Source organism: Hibiscus syriacus, unplaced genomic scaffold, assembly GCF_006381635.1.
Source record: "Hibiscus syriacus cultivar Baekdansim isolate YM2019G1 unplaced genomic scaffold, ASM638163v2 tig00110429_pilon, whole genome shotgun sequence".
NCBI classification, from domain to species: Eukaryota; Viridiplantae; Streptophyta; class Magnoliopsida; order Malvales; family Malvaceae; genus Hibiscus; species Hibiscus syriacus.
The window spans coordinates 484,601-501,031 of NW_024062733.1; the positions used below are offsets into that span (position 1 = coordinate 484,601).

Here is a 16,431-nt window from a genome sequence, read left to right on the forward strand (position 1 = left end):
CATCATAATCACTCTAAACTTTTGTGGATTTGAGAGTAACTCCAACGTTTTTCTTCTTCTCCGTCTCCTTATTTGGCTCGTCCTTTTTCTCTAGGTATACCTCATCTTGAATCATCATTTCATGCGTGAGGAGAGATGAGTTCATCGAGAGTTAAAGACTTTAGGTTTTTAGCTTCGATGATCGCCGTCTTCTTCGATTGCCAAGCTTTAGAAAGAGAATAAATTAACTTCCTTACAAGCTTCTCATTTGGAATGATCTCTCCAAATGATTTGAGACCATTGAAAATCACGGGAAATCTATTCGTCATAGCTTTGATGTCTTCATCCGGTTTCATGAGTTAGAAGACTAATTTTAGATTCTTTTACCTCGTTTGTGCCTTCATGAGTGACTTGTAGTTTATCCCATATCTCCTTGGCGGTTGTACAAGATGAAACTCTTCCGTATTCATCTGGTCCAAGAGCACAAAATATAATATGGATAGCCTTTGAGTTGAGCTGAAACATTCTTGTCTCTTCTTCACTCCACAATCTTGAATGAGTGGATGGTATGATGTATCAATCTTCCACGATATTCCATGCTCTCATGTCACTTGCTTGAATGAAGTACCTCATTTTATTCTTCCAATAAGCATAATTAGCTCCATTGAAGAAAGGAGGCTTGTTGACGGGCATTGAATCAAGAACGAAGTCGAAGTTTGAAGTGGAGGCCATTGATGACTTGAATATCGATATAACTCTTCTCGAATCGACTCAAGAGGTGGTTAAACCTTCAAATGAGTGTAGCTCTGATACCAATTGTTGAGTTAATCGATCGATGAATCAGCTAAGAGGAGGGTGAATTGGAAATAAAAATTCCGATTGAAGGTTTTATAGAAAATTGAAAATATTTGTACAGCGATTTAGAGTAGTTTGACTTTCTCAACCAAAGTGTACGTCCACTACCTTAGCTATCCACACTAAGTATTTTCCAACAAATTCACTAATTTGTTCTTTCTTTTGAGGACAAAGAGTAATCTTACAACTCCCTCAAGAATTCTACCCGAAATTCTTGAGAACACTCTCTCCCAAAGAGAATAATACAAATTTCGCAAACTTACAGAAAAACCTCACAAGGCAAGATGTTTGCACAATTATAGAACAAAGAAAGAACACTCAAGAATGAATACAATTGAGTACAAATTGTGTTCTTGAAAGCAAAATGAATATTGAATGAAAATAGGCTTGAAAATGCTCAAACGATAAGTTCAAGGCTTTCTCTTTGATTCTATTTGATTCTCTCTCAATTCTTGTTTCTTGTTTTTGATCAATGGCTCCTAAGCTTGTTTAATACACCTTGGATCAATTCTGAACATTGGGGATCATTGGTGAAGTCAATAGAGTCGTTGTTGTATTTTTTCACTTAAAAAATCTGTTGGGAGCATATGTGTATCGGTAAACTATTAAGTGTATCGCTACACTCAGTGTAAAATTCAAATATTTCGACCGTTGGTTGACTTAGTGTATCGGTACATCCCAAGGGTATCGGTACACTAATTACATTTGATGTTTCTCGGAGCCAGGAGTGTATCGATGCATCAGCTGTGTATCGGTACACAAAATACATTCAAAGTAGGGAGTGTATTGGTACATACAAGAGTGTACCGGTACACAAAATACATTCGATGTAGGGGGTGTATCAGTACAGACCAGAGTGTATTGGTACATCCCTTTGTAAAAATAATTTTTGGCCCGATTAAGGTTCGAAATACTTTGTAAAAATTGTTTCAAAAATATTTTAAGACTAAAACACAATTTTACACTTAAGTAAGGTTTAAAATTTACGTTTGAAAACTTGGAGTAATATTTTTTATATTCGAATAATTAAATCGAATATATGATTTAAAATTGAATAAAATATTAAAATTCAATAATATTTAATTTGTTATATCAAAACATCAAAATGTTTTCAACATTGTGTTTATAAACTTTTATTTTAATTTATCTTTTGGACATAAGACTAAATAAATATTTTTTTTATAAATTTAAAATAAAAATTAATTTTTTTATTTTCTATTTAAACTTTATAAATTTAAAATAAAACATTAATTTTTTTATTTTCTATTTAAACTTTATAAATTTAAAATTAATTAAAATTGAAAATATAATTTAATTAGAAAGTATGTAATCTAAATTTAATAAAAAATAAATTTATAAACTTAAATTTATAAAGTGCTTGTGTTGTGGTTTTAACGACTACAATATACTTTAAATATTGTTATTAACATGATAATAGCATTTAAGTGAGTTGGTATGGTGGTTAGGCTTTGAGCTTTTTATCCACCAGATCTAGGTTCAAATCCATGGGTGGTATTCTTTGGGGTTTTAGTCCTTCCTTCCTTCTTAATTTAATAAAAAAATTCCATGTGCCCCGTGGCAATATTTGATTGGTTATAATTAAGTAAAAAATAATTATTAATTAATTTAAAAAATGTTTGATGAAATGAAATCACACGTGGACATGCCACATCAACATTTAGTCCAAGTGGATCTATCATGTCATCATGTACCATGAGTTAGACAAACCACGTCGGCATCTTCATCCATGTGTACCTGCTTGGTAAGCCATATGCGTTGACCGTGAATTGACTAACTATTTCCATCCACCGATTATTTTTTTGACCAAAATGAAACGTTGAGTAGTCAAATGTGTCAAAAAATACGTGTAAATTTGACAATACTGTCAAATGTTAGGATTATTTTATTGCATTATGCCTATAATATAGGATGATGCATTATCTTTTAGGATTAAATTTATTATTAGGAATTAAGATAAAGTTAAAACAATTATCTTTATTTTATTTCTATTAGGACATCTTTTATTTATTATTTTATTACATAGTTATGTTACAAAGATTCCTCCACACCTATATAAAGGAGGCTCCTCCCACCATTGTAATCATCATCTTTTTCTTTGAATAATAATACAATGTGAGTACGTTTTTGTAAGAGTTGATTGCCTTATGACTTCGAAGCTTCTTTTCCTTTGAGTTCTTTTCAAGTTCTTGAGAGAGATCTCTTCACACTCTGGTTTGCATTTTCAATGTGATTAGGAGGGTTGGTTAGAGTCGTATTATCAAGTTCGCTTTTTCATTGCAACTAGGAGGGTTCGATAAGAATTTATTCATCTATCTTGATCATCCACAAATCCATTATCTTTTTTCTCCATTATTTATGCCCACCTCCATTGGCTAAGTTTAATTTTTCCATTACATATATTTCTTTTATCTTTATATATTCTTATCTTTATTTTATCCATATCTTTTATTATCTTTATTCCTCATTGTATTAATCTTTGTTTATTTTTATTAATTTCCAGCAACCCTAATCCAAATACCTAAATTCTTTGCCATCGCCCATAACATCTCATTCTTTCCCTCTCGTTTTACGATCGAGTCTAGAGCTTTTTTGGTTTTATTCCTTCAACGAAAACTAACGTTCATCATCTTTTTCCACTTCCCTATCTTTATGTTGTTTTTACATTGTTTTAATTTAGTTTCAATTCCTTTTTATTAGTTTGCTAATTTTCAGGAAAAAGAAACGAAAAAAACAAAGAAAAGAAAAGAAAATAAAAAAAGGCTAAAAAGATGAAGAAAAACCCAAAAAAATGCAAATCGCAAATGATAGAATTTGGGGTTTATCTTTTTACAGGTACTTGCTTCATCTAAAGAGCAACCTCCAGTTTAAAATTCAAACCAATCAAACATCTTTATACCCATCTAATTCATCATTCAAGATTGCTTGGTAGATTTGAGCATTGGTTCTTGAAGATTTTTTTATAATTTTCAAGAAAGAGTTCGGTTCTGAAATTTTACAGATTGCAACTACATCCATTGGAAGACATCCAAAAACATTCAGAATTTTTGGAGATTGGAAAATTCTTCATAAATATTGATAAATTTGATCTTGCATTTGATCGGTATATTTTGGGAACTTAACATTGATGAATTTTCTGAGAATTTTCCAGAACAAATTTTGTGCTGATTTTTTCTAAATTGAAACTAAACTCACTAAGGAACATTAAAAAAAATCAGAGTTTTGGGAGATCGACAACCCCTTCAAAAACGTTGCTAAATTTGATCCTGTAATCCATGTTTTTTCTGGGTTAGGGTTTTCCAACTTTTCTTTGACTCTTATTGTCTTAGGTACTTTTGTTTTACCTTTCTTTGTTCATTTACATCTTCTAAAATGTTCACTTCCTTGTGTTAGTAGGACTAAAAGAGTTTGCATACTTCTTCTTCCTTGCATTCTCATTCTCTTGGATCCTTACCTTTGTTTGGCCTCTTAGAGTTTTAAGAAACATTCTTTCTCTTTGTTAGTGATTGAACTCCGATACGAACATTGAAAAGTTATTTGGAGAAGAAAGGTTTAATGAGTACAAGATCGAATTTCTTGCCTCTCATTGTATTACTTCATTGGAGTGACTTGTGAGGTTTATTGTTTTCTTTTATTTTCTTTTTTCACATTACATATTTCATTGAGTGTTGTTAATTTTCAAGATGTTTAAACCATCACAATTTTTCAGACCTAGTTGTATGGTTATATATTGGCCTCTAAACATTGAAGATACGAAAGATGTTGATATTCAAAGAACAAGCTTATTCCATTCTTGATGTTTGATACAATGTAAACCTTACTCCAGAATCATTGATAATGGAAGTTGTGCAAATATGGTAAGTAGCTACTTTGTAGATGCACTCAACCTACATTGTCAGCAACCATATTGTCCACAATGGATTAATGAAGGTTCCAAGATGAAAGTGACCAAAAAATGCCTAGTTAACCCACATATGGGAAAGTATTATGGTGAAATTTGGTGTGATGATGTACATCCAATGCAAGCATCTCACATTCTTTTGGGAAGACCATGGATTTACGATAATGATGCTACCTATTATGGTAAGGTAAACAAATACACTTTGAACTTAGACGGTAAGCCTTACAGTCTTCGGTTAATGCCACCAAAGGAAATCCTGAAATATCAAATGAGAATCTGTAAGGAGGTAGAGAGAACATAAAAAGAAAAAGACAATAAAAAAGAGGCAAAAACAAAAGAGGTCACAACCCATAAAAGTTAAGAAATGACCCAGGAGATGTGACTGAACCTAATTTTGAGAAGAAAAGAGTGACTCAAAATCTATGTGTGAGCATAAAAAAAATGAGAGAGAGACTTCTTCACGAAAAGCCTTTCATCCTTGTTTGCTTTAAGGAATCAACCATTTCAATTTCTAACATTAACACATATTTTCCTAGCGTGTTTATTTTTATCTTACAGGGTTTTTGATAAGTGTTAGGTAATCCACCTGACAGGTTACCATCGGAAATAGAGAAACAATATCAAGATGATCTAATTCAAGGTTCCATCGTACCTTATCAAACAAACTATTTTAGAGAAATCAAAAGTTAGATGTTATATGAAAAGGCTCCATCTAGGAAAGCCTTAGTCATTGTGCCACCTCAGTAAAGACACACAAATTAAACCACTCCACATGTAAGTATGTTGTTACCTATGTTGATGATATTCATATCTACTCCTTTTCTTTTGACCAGATTCTAATACTTTAAGTTTGGCAATAAAACATACTTCTGACAAAGGTTGTCATCCATAATAACCAAGAAATCTTTAAGTGGTTAAAAGACTGAGGTAAGAAAAACATAGGAGAATATGCACTATCCAGAAGGTACACTCTTACTTATCAAAAGCATACCGCTATTTTGAGAATTGAACATGTCAAAGATGTATATCATGATGACTTGAATATTTCTAAAATTCATGCATATTCTTCTAAAAGTGCTTTTAATGAGTTATATTCTATAGATGGGTTTTCTTTTCAATTGAACATGTTCTGCATTCCGAAAGGTTCCTCACGAGAATTATTAGTTCCTGAACTACACTTAGGAGACTTTATGGATCACTTCCATGGACCACTTGACATGGTTTTTAAACACTAATTCTCTTCACACACGAGTGAAACCATAGAGAACATATTTGAATCAATCACCAACAAGGACTATAGTGACTAACGTGATGTATTTCAAATAGAAAACCAAATTACAAGACTTTTATGTTAAAGAGAATTTCAATACAACAAGAAAATCAATTCTAACAAGGAAGAAACCTCTATTAAAGCGCATAAAGATACATCACATTGATCTATGTAAGTGTTTTACAATATTACCTTTCCACACGTCTAATTTTCTTTCTCTTGGATTTTAGATTCACGGACGAATCCTTTTGAGGAGAAGGGAATGATATATGCCATATGCCATAATGAAGACAACACATGCTTATTTGGACTAATGTTTTTACTCGAACATATTAGAAGAAAAAAGTCTCAATGATTCAAATTATATATATTCGATAAGTATAATGCGAATGAATCATTAAAAGGTTCTAACGCTATTTTCTTAGATCTTTCAAATTCAAAGATGAATCCTTTTAAACAGATGGATGATAATATATGTATCCCAAGGCTCACATCAAAGGATGATGAACTAATGCTTCTAAGTGATCCATGCGACAAAGCATAGGAAAAGAAGAACAATAAAGTAACATATTTTGACTACTTTTTGAATGGGATCCTAATGCTATTTGGTCAACATGTCTTATGGTGTTATGACCAAATGTCTCTTAGCTTTCCAACGATTATTGAATCGCATCAATCTAACGTCGGGAACTCAAGATATGCTCATTTAGTGAAGACAATGCATGAAGAAATTCTTACACGGGATTAATACGATATTTTATAAACATTATAAATTTTCAATTTTTTATTGATTATTTGTAATATAATTTAATATAGGAGGATACATTATCTTTAAGGATTAGATTTATTATTAGGAATTAAGATAGAGTTAAAATAATTATCTTTAGTTTATTACTATTAGGACATTTTTTATTTATTATTTTGTTATATAGTTATGTTACAACAAGGATTACTCTTCACCTATATAAAGAAGGCTCCTCCCACCATTGTAATCATCAACTTTTTCTTTGAATAATAATACAACATGAGTATATTTTTGCAAGATTTGCTTGCCTTGTGCCTTCGAAGCTTTTTTCCTTTGAGTTCTTTTCAGGTTGTTGAGAAAGAGATCTTCACACTTTGGTTTACCTTTTCATTACGATTAGGAGGGCTGGTTAGAGTTGTATTATCGAGTTTGTCTTTTCATTGCAACTAGGAGTGTTCGATAGGACATTTATCCATCTATCTTCATCTTTCACAAATCCATTATCCTTTTTCTCCATTATTTCTACCTACCTCCATTGGCTAAGTTTAATATTTCCATTACATATCTTTCTTTTATTTTTTATATATTTTTATCTTTATTTTATCCATCTTTTTTATTATCCTTATTCCTCATTGTATTAATCTTTGTTTCTTTATCTTAATTTCCCGCAACCCCAATCTAAATACCTACATTCTTTGTCGCCACCCATAGCATCTCATTCTTTCCCTCTCATTTTTTGATCGAGTTTAGATCTTTATAGGTTTGACCTTCAACTATGAACAACATTCATCATCCATTGTCGCTTCCCTATCAGCAACATTGTAATTACAAAGTTTCCTGCACTTTATTTCCACCTTAACTTACTTGAATTCACCATCAAAACAATAATTTCAGCCCTTATTTTTCTCTTTTAGGCTTTAAGGACTAATCATATAAATTTCACCCTTCAAGACTAAATTTAATGATTTAATCACCAAATTAGTCATTGAAAGATAAAAAATATCATAAATAAGTCACTTGAATTTTTTTTTTTTAAATTTTATAAATTTAAAATTAATTCTATATAATAAACACCTGCAAAAGAGTGAGGAAAATGAAACCTTTCATCTTTCTCTTTGAAATGGAGTTTTTTCTCTGGAAATAAAATATAAAAATTCTCACTTTCACATCCTAAGATTTAATTTTTAGGTCACGTTTGGTATCTAAATTATAAGTTTTGTTTTTTTAATACTTAAACTTTCATTTGTTTCAAAATATATCTAATGTTTTTTTTCATTTTAGTACACACCGTTAAAAATTTAATTGTACTGCATTTTTATGGGTAAATTACATCATTCATCAGTCAACTATCCTCTCACTCTTATTTTGGTCACTAAAGTTTAAAATTTCAATTTAGCTACTCAACTTTAAAATTGTTCTTATTTTAATCACTCCAATTTATTTTAATAATAATTTTTGTGACATGACATTTTTATTATTATTATTTTATTAATACATAATTAAAATAAAAAAATAAATTTGAAAGTTAGAGTGATTAAATTAGGAGCAATTTGAAAGTTAAGTAATTAAATTAAAAAAATTAAACATTAGTGACCAAAATAGGAGTGAGAAGAAAGTTGAGTGATGAATAATGTAATTTATCTATAAAAACATTTCCACGTACAACTCACACGTTAAGTTTTTTAACTGCGAGGTACTAAAATGAAACAAAAAGTAAATGTTAAGTATGATTTTGAACCGAATGGAAGTTTAGGTATTAAAACGAAACAAAATTGATAATCTAGGCACTAAGTATGTAGTTTATCCTAATTTTTAAAGCAAAGATTCCCTATTTTAGAGGGTCATAAACATTTGTTTCAAAGCTTGAAATTTGAAGCTTTTTATAGAACAACCAATTTATTACGCAAAATTTGTTTTGTCCCTAATAAAAAGGGTTACCCTTTGCTCCCATAGTGTGAAACAAAGGTTCCCATAATACCAATGGAGAAGAAGAGTAGTCTTGGTAATAGGAGGAACCGGAAGATTAGGTTACCATTTAGCTCAATACAGCCCACCCAACCTTTATTCTCATAAGAGACTCCTCTCTTAGTGACCCAAACAAAGCTCAAAAGCTCAACTTTCTCTACACTGCTGGGCCCATTCCCATCAAGGTCACTTCTTTTTAGCTTTTTTCTACACTTCTTAATGATTTATTGATACCTTGATTTTTAGTTTTGTTTTTTTCCTTCAAATTGGGGTTTATAAGGTTCACTTCATGATGAGAGGAGTCTAATTGAAGCTGTGATGCAAGTGGATGTGGTTATCTGTTCAATCCCATCAAAACATGCTCTTGATCAGAAACTACTCATTAAGGTAATTAAAGAATCTGGGTGCATTAAGGTTAGTAGCACTTTGTTCATCTTGGTTTTGCCCCTTTTTGTCTGGTTAAAAGGAATTTAGGACAATTAAATTAAACCCAGTTTTCCATTGGTTTGGGACTCTGGGAAAGGTTTTGAAATGCCATTGTGATTTGTGGATATCTTGGATTAGCTAATAGTAAATTATCAATCCTTGCCAAAAAGGCCTTAGCTTAGTGGCAAGGAGGACAACCTGAGAACTTGGAGGTTCAAGGTTAAGATCCAACCAAGTGTCGGTTTAATCGGCAGAAATTTTAGCGAGTTGGTTCAAGTTCAAGTAGTTGTTGAGTTCGTTATTCAGTTTAGTGCTTGTAATAGTTGATTCTTATTGGAATTGTTGATATAGTTCTTCTTTTTGGATGATAAGATCATTTCTCTTATTCTAAATATTTGTAATGGCATTGGCAACAGAAGTTCATTCCATCCGAATTCGGTGTGGATCCTGATAAAATTCAGATAACCGATTTGGATAATCAGTTCTATTCTCGAAAGTTCGAGATTAGGCGTCTTATAGTAGCTGAAGGCATTCCTTATACTTACATTTGCAACAACCTGTTCATGAGTTATTTACTTCCATGGCTAGCCCAACTTGGTCTAAAGTCTCCACCAAGGGACAAGGTCACCATCTTTGGAGATGGAAACACCGAAGGTTTGCGAATGACCCACTATGGTTAATACGTTTATATTTCAATATGGAGATTAGGACATCTATGAAGCAATGTGCTTTTTTGGACCGGTTGTTCTTGCAGCTATCTTTGTTAAGGATGTCGACGTTTCAGCATGCACCATCAGTGCCATAGATGATCCTCGAACACTAAACTTTGTATCTGAGACCCCCGGGGAATGAATGCTCCATGAATCAACTGGTAGCAATGTGGGGGGATAAAATCGGTAAAAAGCTCGAGAAGAATTATGTAAAAGAAGAGGAGATTCTTCAGAGAATCAAAGGTATGCATAATGCACCATTATCGCAAAAGATTATCTAGAACTATTGCTTGTTATAGCTTTTACTTGGATTCGTTTTAGTGATAGATTGGTTCTTGTTTGGAAGTGTACTAAAGTTGTTGATTTCGGAATTTACAGAGAGTTCATATCCGAAGAATATGGAGATGATTTTCATATATTCAGCGTTGATGGGACACAGCTCTATCCACACTTGAAATTCACTTCTGTTAGTCAGCATTTAGATACCTTAGTGTGAAACTCTATCCCCCTACTTAAGTGTTTAACTCGAGTTAACATAGAATATAGTCGATATTCATTTGACTACTGAGCATCCATCCCGAATTAACTTCGAATATAATTGAGATTCATTTGATTACCGAGCACCTATAGAGTATCTATGTAAGGTACAATTTAATAAAGTATTGGAGCTCTTTAAGCTACTATGAAAGTATTTGATTCAACAACACTCGGCCGTTGTACTTAATTTTAATGAATCAACCTCAACAAAAGAAACAAAACAGTCCTAACATTTGTATTAATTGTTTAATTTCATCCAAAATTGTGCCTTTCAAAACTTACGTTGCTTTAGTCATGCATGTGCGCTCCGTTGTTTCCCTTGCACCCTGAAGCCTTGACAGATCCTTTACCTTCCGAGCTATTCCGTTCTTTACCTTCTTCGAACCACCTTTTCCTGGTTCTCCAGTTTCCCGTGCCTGGGCATCCTTTTTCATCCTACGATCAACAAGGACTTTCCCCTTGCCGGCCATAACTTGAACCCCTTTCCTTGCGACCATGTATTCCTTCTGGGGCTTTTTGGGCATAGCCTTCTTGTAAAGTTGTTTGATTTGCTTCCCCTATGACCGCTCGGAGAGGTCGGCTTGGTCTGATATGTTGTTTGCTTTCTGGCGGACCTTGTTTAGCTTTTTCATTACGATCCGCTTCTTTCGAGCCTTTGCCTCTGCAACTTTCTTAGTCGGTCAAGCATTGATCTCTTTGAATTGTGCTCGCATTGCAACAATTTCTTCCTTTGTAACATGCTTAATTGGTTGACAATGCCTCTTTTCCTCATATAAGAACCACTTGGGTAGACCATCATCATGAAACATATATTTACCATACGCATCGTCGAGAATTTGATCCCTTTGCATTTTCCTGAGCATCTTCTTAGCACAAGCTAACACCTCAGCTTTCGTCTCAACGTCATCATCTTCTGAGTCATCTGAGGACGAGTCATCACTGGAATCAGTAGCTGGAGCCAGGACAATCTCAAAATCATCCTCTGTCTTGGAAGCCTGGAGTTTGGTGCTTTTGGGGCCTTCATCATTGTTTGCTTTCTTTTCCTCGCCCTTGTTCTGAATATCGAGTCTTTCATCCTATTTTTTCTTTACTTTGGACCTCTCTGGAATAGCTGCCCCTTGCTGTCGTTTATCGGTCTCCATTTCATCATCACTGTCATACTTCCCTAAATACCCTTGCTCTACGACTTCAGCAAAAATATCCTGACCGAACCACCTGTCTGTAATCTTCTCCTGAGTTGGTCCTTCCCCGTCACCTAGCGGTATCATAAGAGGATTTGCTTCAGGATCAGCCTCTTCCATATCCGAATCATGATCAGAAAAAATAATATCACCATCACCACCTTGAACAGCCGTGAATGAAAATTCAATAAACAGTATTCGACTTTTATAAACAACTATTCGTCATTATCTATTAAAAGCATAAATAAATAAGGGAATGATACTAGCACTGCGAAAACAGGATTTCTATTTACAAAAGAGAAGCATAGGGAAGTAGTACCTGATGCAGAAAAGAGGAGACTGTTAACACTTATTAGTTAAAGTTGCTACAAAAGATCAAATATTTTTTAGTTCTAAATTCTAATACACACTTTAAGAGCTTCATACCTCTAACTTGTCATAGGCTTCTTTTGCAAGCTTCCTATGCTTCGTACTTCCATCCTTTTTCGACACATACTCTTCATACGCGGATCAAGGATCTCTTCTATATTTTCATCATATCTAGCATTAAAATTACAAGGTTAACAAACAGATAATGTTAGAAATTATATATATATATCAGTCATGAGAAGCATATAATAATCTTCTGCGTTGAATCAATATCACTGGATGACTCATCCTCAGTGCTTTCTTCTCGATTTTGTTCATCTTTGCTACCCCTCAGATCAACGTTGCCACCATCATACTTGGTGCAATCAACTGCCACAAGATCTTTCTTACCCTAAAGATAGTAATTGACCGACATCAATGAATGTTTCTACCAAAGTAGAGAGCTTAAAAGACAACCTAAGTAACTTTTTCAGGAAATACTAAAGAACCACAACTGTAAGCAACAGTTTAGTATTGCACAGTAACGAATGCCAGAGCATTGTTTCCATTAACAAAGTGTAAGTAAACTGAAACAATGTTAAGAATAAAACTTGTCTCAGTTCAGAAACAGTAGATTAATAATCAATAAGGTTAAACATCAACTATGCCCCTGGTTCAAATGATATAACTGTAGCCTTGTGATGAGTGTCAGTTTTGGTCGTCTTTTATACTTGCAATAATAAATTGTATTTTTACTAGTTACAAACGTTATTGGAGTTATCCAGTTCGCAGCCTTGGTGAAACAAACCTTGATGGAAGAAAGAGAGAACAACTCATGATCAATGTAACCATCTTCCAGGGCATCTATTTGCATTCCTGTTGCCTTCCGTGATTTGTCCTGCAAAATAACAAGGTAACAAATCAGTAAATAAACGAGTGAGCATGGAAACATCCTACAACAAAGTGGAGCACCATAAATATCTATCACCCCGATAAGATGGAAGTGTAATTCTTTCAAAAAGATTACCACGTATCATTTAATCACTATATTGTAGATACATAATCATTGGTAAAATCACAAAATTCGTTCCATTCATGATTTGTTGCATGGTAACATGTACTAAGATATAAACATAGGGTTTAGGGTTTAGGGTTTATGAGTCGGAGAAGTAGACTTTTCTGAAGGAGACAGAGCTTTTCTCAATTGCATCCGCCACCTAAATCAGGGTAATCAATACAAGTCACATTCATGCTCATAAATCTAACATTTTTATCTGATGAACAATAGGAATTAAAATCAAGCTCCACTCAAAAGATCATGGACCCAGTGCACTGATTGTAGCTTTACATTCACAAATTTTCATATTACCACAAATTGTTTAGACTAAAAAACTCAAAAGGGAAAATCTGAAAATGATTATGTTTCTTACTTCAAAAGATGCTTGAAATCCTGCTTTTGTAGAACTCGCAAATCATCACAAAGAGCTTTGACCTGTCAATACAGCAACAAAGTAAGCAAAGAAAGTATTAACGAAAGTAATGTTTAGCAATACTGTAAAAGATAATCACCTCTTCTGTGGAAGAACTGTGATCCTTAATAGGCAATGAAGTTGGATCCCCAAAGGTTATGGTAGTAACTGAACCGAGAATTTCAAGAGGAGAATCAGACCAAATGAAATCAGCAGCAGTAGACATCTTCTTTGAGATTGTCTCCCCGTCTTCATAACAGAAATTGGCATGTACTTAGAAACAAAGCATAACATAAACCTTAAAACCAGATAGCAGAGCAATCAATTCAATAAAAATGTTCAATCATTATCAACAAAGCAGTAACATTGCTGTATGATGAAGGGAAAGCTTACCCATCACGGTGTCTCTTCTGTTTTGTTACCCTAAGTACTTCAATCACCTACATCAAGTATGTGGCAGAAAGAACAATAATGTGCATAGATACAATCAATAGGAGAACAAAAGTAGTCATTTAAGAGATTTTGAAACCTAAAATGAAATTAAAAAACCTTCTTTTATGGTTCTATCCATCCCTGAAATAGATGTTTGAAATGAAGAAGACATGGATCAATCTTTGCAGGGGCTTTATACCTTAGCCCCAAAACATAAGTCTCAGCTGATTTAGGGCGACTAGTATGTGGTTTCCAAACTTTAAATTCCTCAAACAGAAGCAGACCAAACAAACACGCGTGTCAAAGGGAAAAAAACTTCACGGAGGGATATATTATATGGTTTTGTTTATCACCTGCTTGAGACAATATAGAATAGAACTGTAATCTCGGGACCTAAAAACCTTGGTGACAAAAGTGCCTTTAGGAGCCAAAAATTGGGTAGCTAACTTAACAGAATCAATAACCAAAGTATTTTGGCTCATTTTTTCTTAAGCCCAAGCATCACCAACATTAGGGGGCCCATCATGCAAAACGACATCAAAAGCTATAACCCTGTGCTCGTCCATGTCTCGTTTAACATTGGACTTGCAATCGGATTTGGTTATGTCTTGTTGGAGAGCGATGACACCTCGTATAGGAGCAATGGGAACAAGATCAAGACCGAGTATAAGGCTACCAATGGGTGTATGCTACACGACCACTTGCATCCAACGACTGGAGGCAGCACAAAGGTTGAGGACAGCATGCGCTGATTTTAGAAATCTGAAAGTGTCATCCAGTTGTACTAACTTCCATGATGCTCTGGAACGGTAGCCGTGTTCTTTGGCTAACTTATAGTAGATATCTAACCTATGTTTCCCTTTCACTTTACCCATATCCCCTCTTCAATTGAATCCAAATTAAACGCCAAACAGCTGGTGGAGAAGAAGGAAAAGGGAAATATAGAACGTTAAAATGATTTTTTTAATTCTCCCAAACCCTAATCCCTAAACCAAAAATAACTAAACCTATAGCTTTTCAAAATAATATACATCTTCTCAAAAAAAGAAAAATAAACAAAGGGAGACAGAGTAACAAACAACATCATCAAAAAAACAGAAAATTAAATATAGCAGAGCAATGCATAAACAGAGGCAGAAATCAAATATCCCCAATGGTCTTCACCTAATACCTTGGGCTCTTTTTCCAACTCATTTATCAACCGAAGATTCACTACTATTTCCAAAGGTAATTACGATTTAAATGACTAATGAAATACCCTCAATATCTTCTTAATCTTGACATGCACCCATCATAACAAACATGCCCTCAATATCTTCTTAATCCATCATAAGAATTACATATAAACATACCTTCAATAATTGTCTCAAATAGCAGTGTAAAAGAAAAATAGCTAAATCGAGAGTTTTAAATACACAATCATTCTCGACAATGTAAACATAATAACAACCAGCAGGACCGAAAACAGAAAATCAAAAATAGCTGAGCAATGCAGATGCATAGAGAATATAACTCAAAATCTTATAACCCAAAGTAGAAATCAATATTCAAGTTAAGTTTAGGTCAGAACGCAGAAGAGAAGAGAAGAGAAGAGAAGAAGAGTGAATAGGTTTAAAAAATTTACCTTAGGGTGTTTGGTTAAAGTAATATGGGATTACCGGGGAATAGAATGTCATTTCCTCGTTTGGTTGGCCAGTAATCCTATTCTCCAGTAATCTTTTATTCCCAACAGTAGTATTTTGGGTATATTATCGAGAATGTGATTACCCCTTTCCTTAGGTATTGTTGAATTACCGGCGTTTTGGACTAAAATGCCTTTAATTTTTTTTCAAAAATATCATTCTTCTGTCGTTGAATAATAAAAATTCTACGAAGGTTAAATTACAAATTTATCCTTAAACTATTTTAGATTTACCAAAAAAATCTATAATTAGAATTTTATATGAAGTTCAGGGGTTAAAATAAAATTGTGCCATTTCATTAAAGCTATTTATCTTTTCAATTTAGTAAAAAAATTATATAAATTTTATGAATTTAAAATTTATAAAGAAAATATATAAATTAATTATAGTAATATTATAGTAGAATTCAACTTGTTAAAAAGCAAATATATAATAAGGACAATTTGGTAAAATATACATTCAAATAATCTTTATTCCTTTAACCAAACACTGTAATCTTACATTCCTGCTAAACGAACCAAACACAAAATACAATATTCTCAGTAATCTTATTCCCACCGATAATCCTATTCCCACTAGTAATCTTACATTTCGTGAACCAAACAACCCTTAGGGTTTGGGTCAGAAGAGAAGAAGACGAGACAATAAGTTTTTAAAGAAAATTAGAAAAAAGAGCATATATAATAATTTTAGGAAAAATTGCGTGTTTAGTACGTAAACTATTAGTTTTGGTCGGTTTTAGTATCTAAACTTTCAATTTAGTTTCAAATCATACCTAAAAGTTTAATTTTTGTTTCATTTTAGTACCCCCTCCGTTAAAAGCTTTAACTTTTGTTTCATTTTAGTACTCCATTCAAGTTTTAACGTTAAGTTTTGAAAAAATTAAAAGTTTAAATACTAAAATGGACCAAAA

General features: G+C 33.1%; 2 pseudogenes; one reads left to right on the forward strand and one right to left on the reverse strand.

The window, feature by feature from the left end:
• LOC120124740 overlaps window positions 1-10,432 on the forward strand; it is a 45,943-nt pseudogene extending 35,511 nt beyond the window's left edge.
• A 262-nt stretch (window positions 10,433-10,694) lies between these two features.
• Window positions 10,695-16,161, reverse strand: LOC120124741 (annotated as a pseudogene).
• Between the last annotated feature and the right edge of the window lie 270 nt (window positions 16,162-16,431).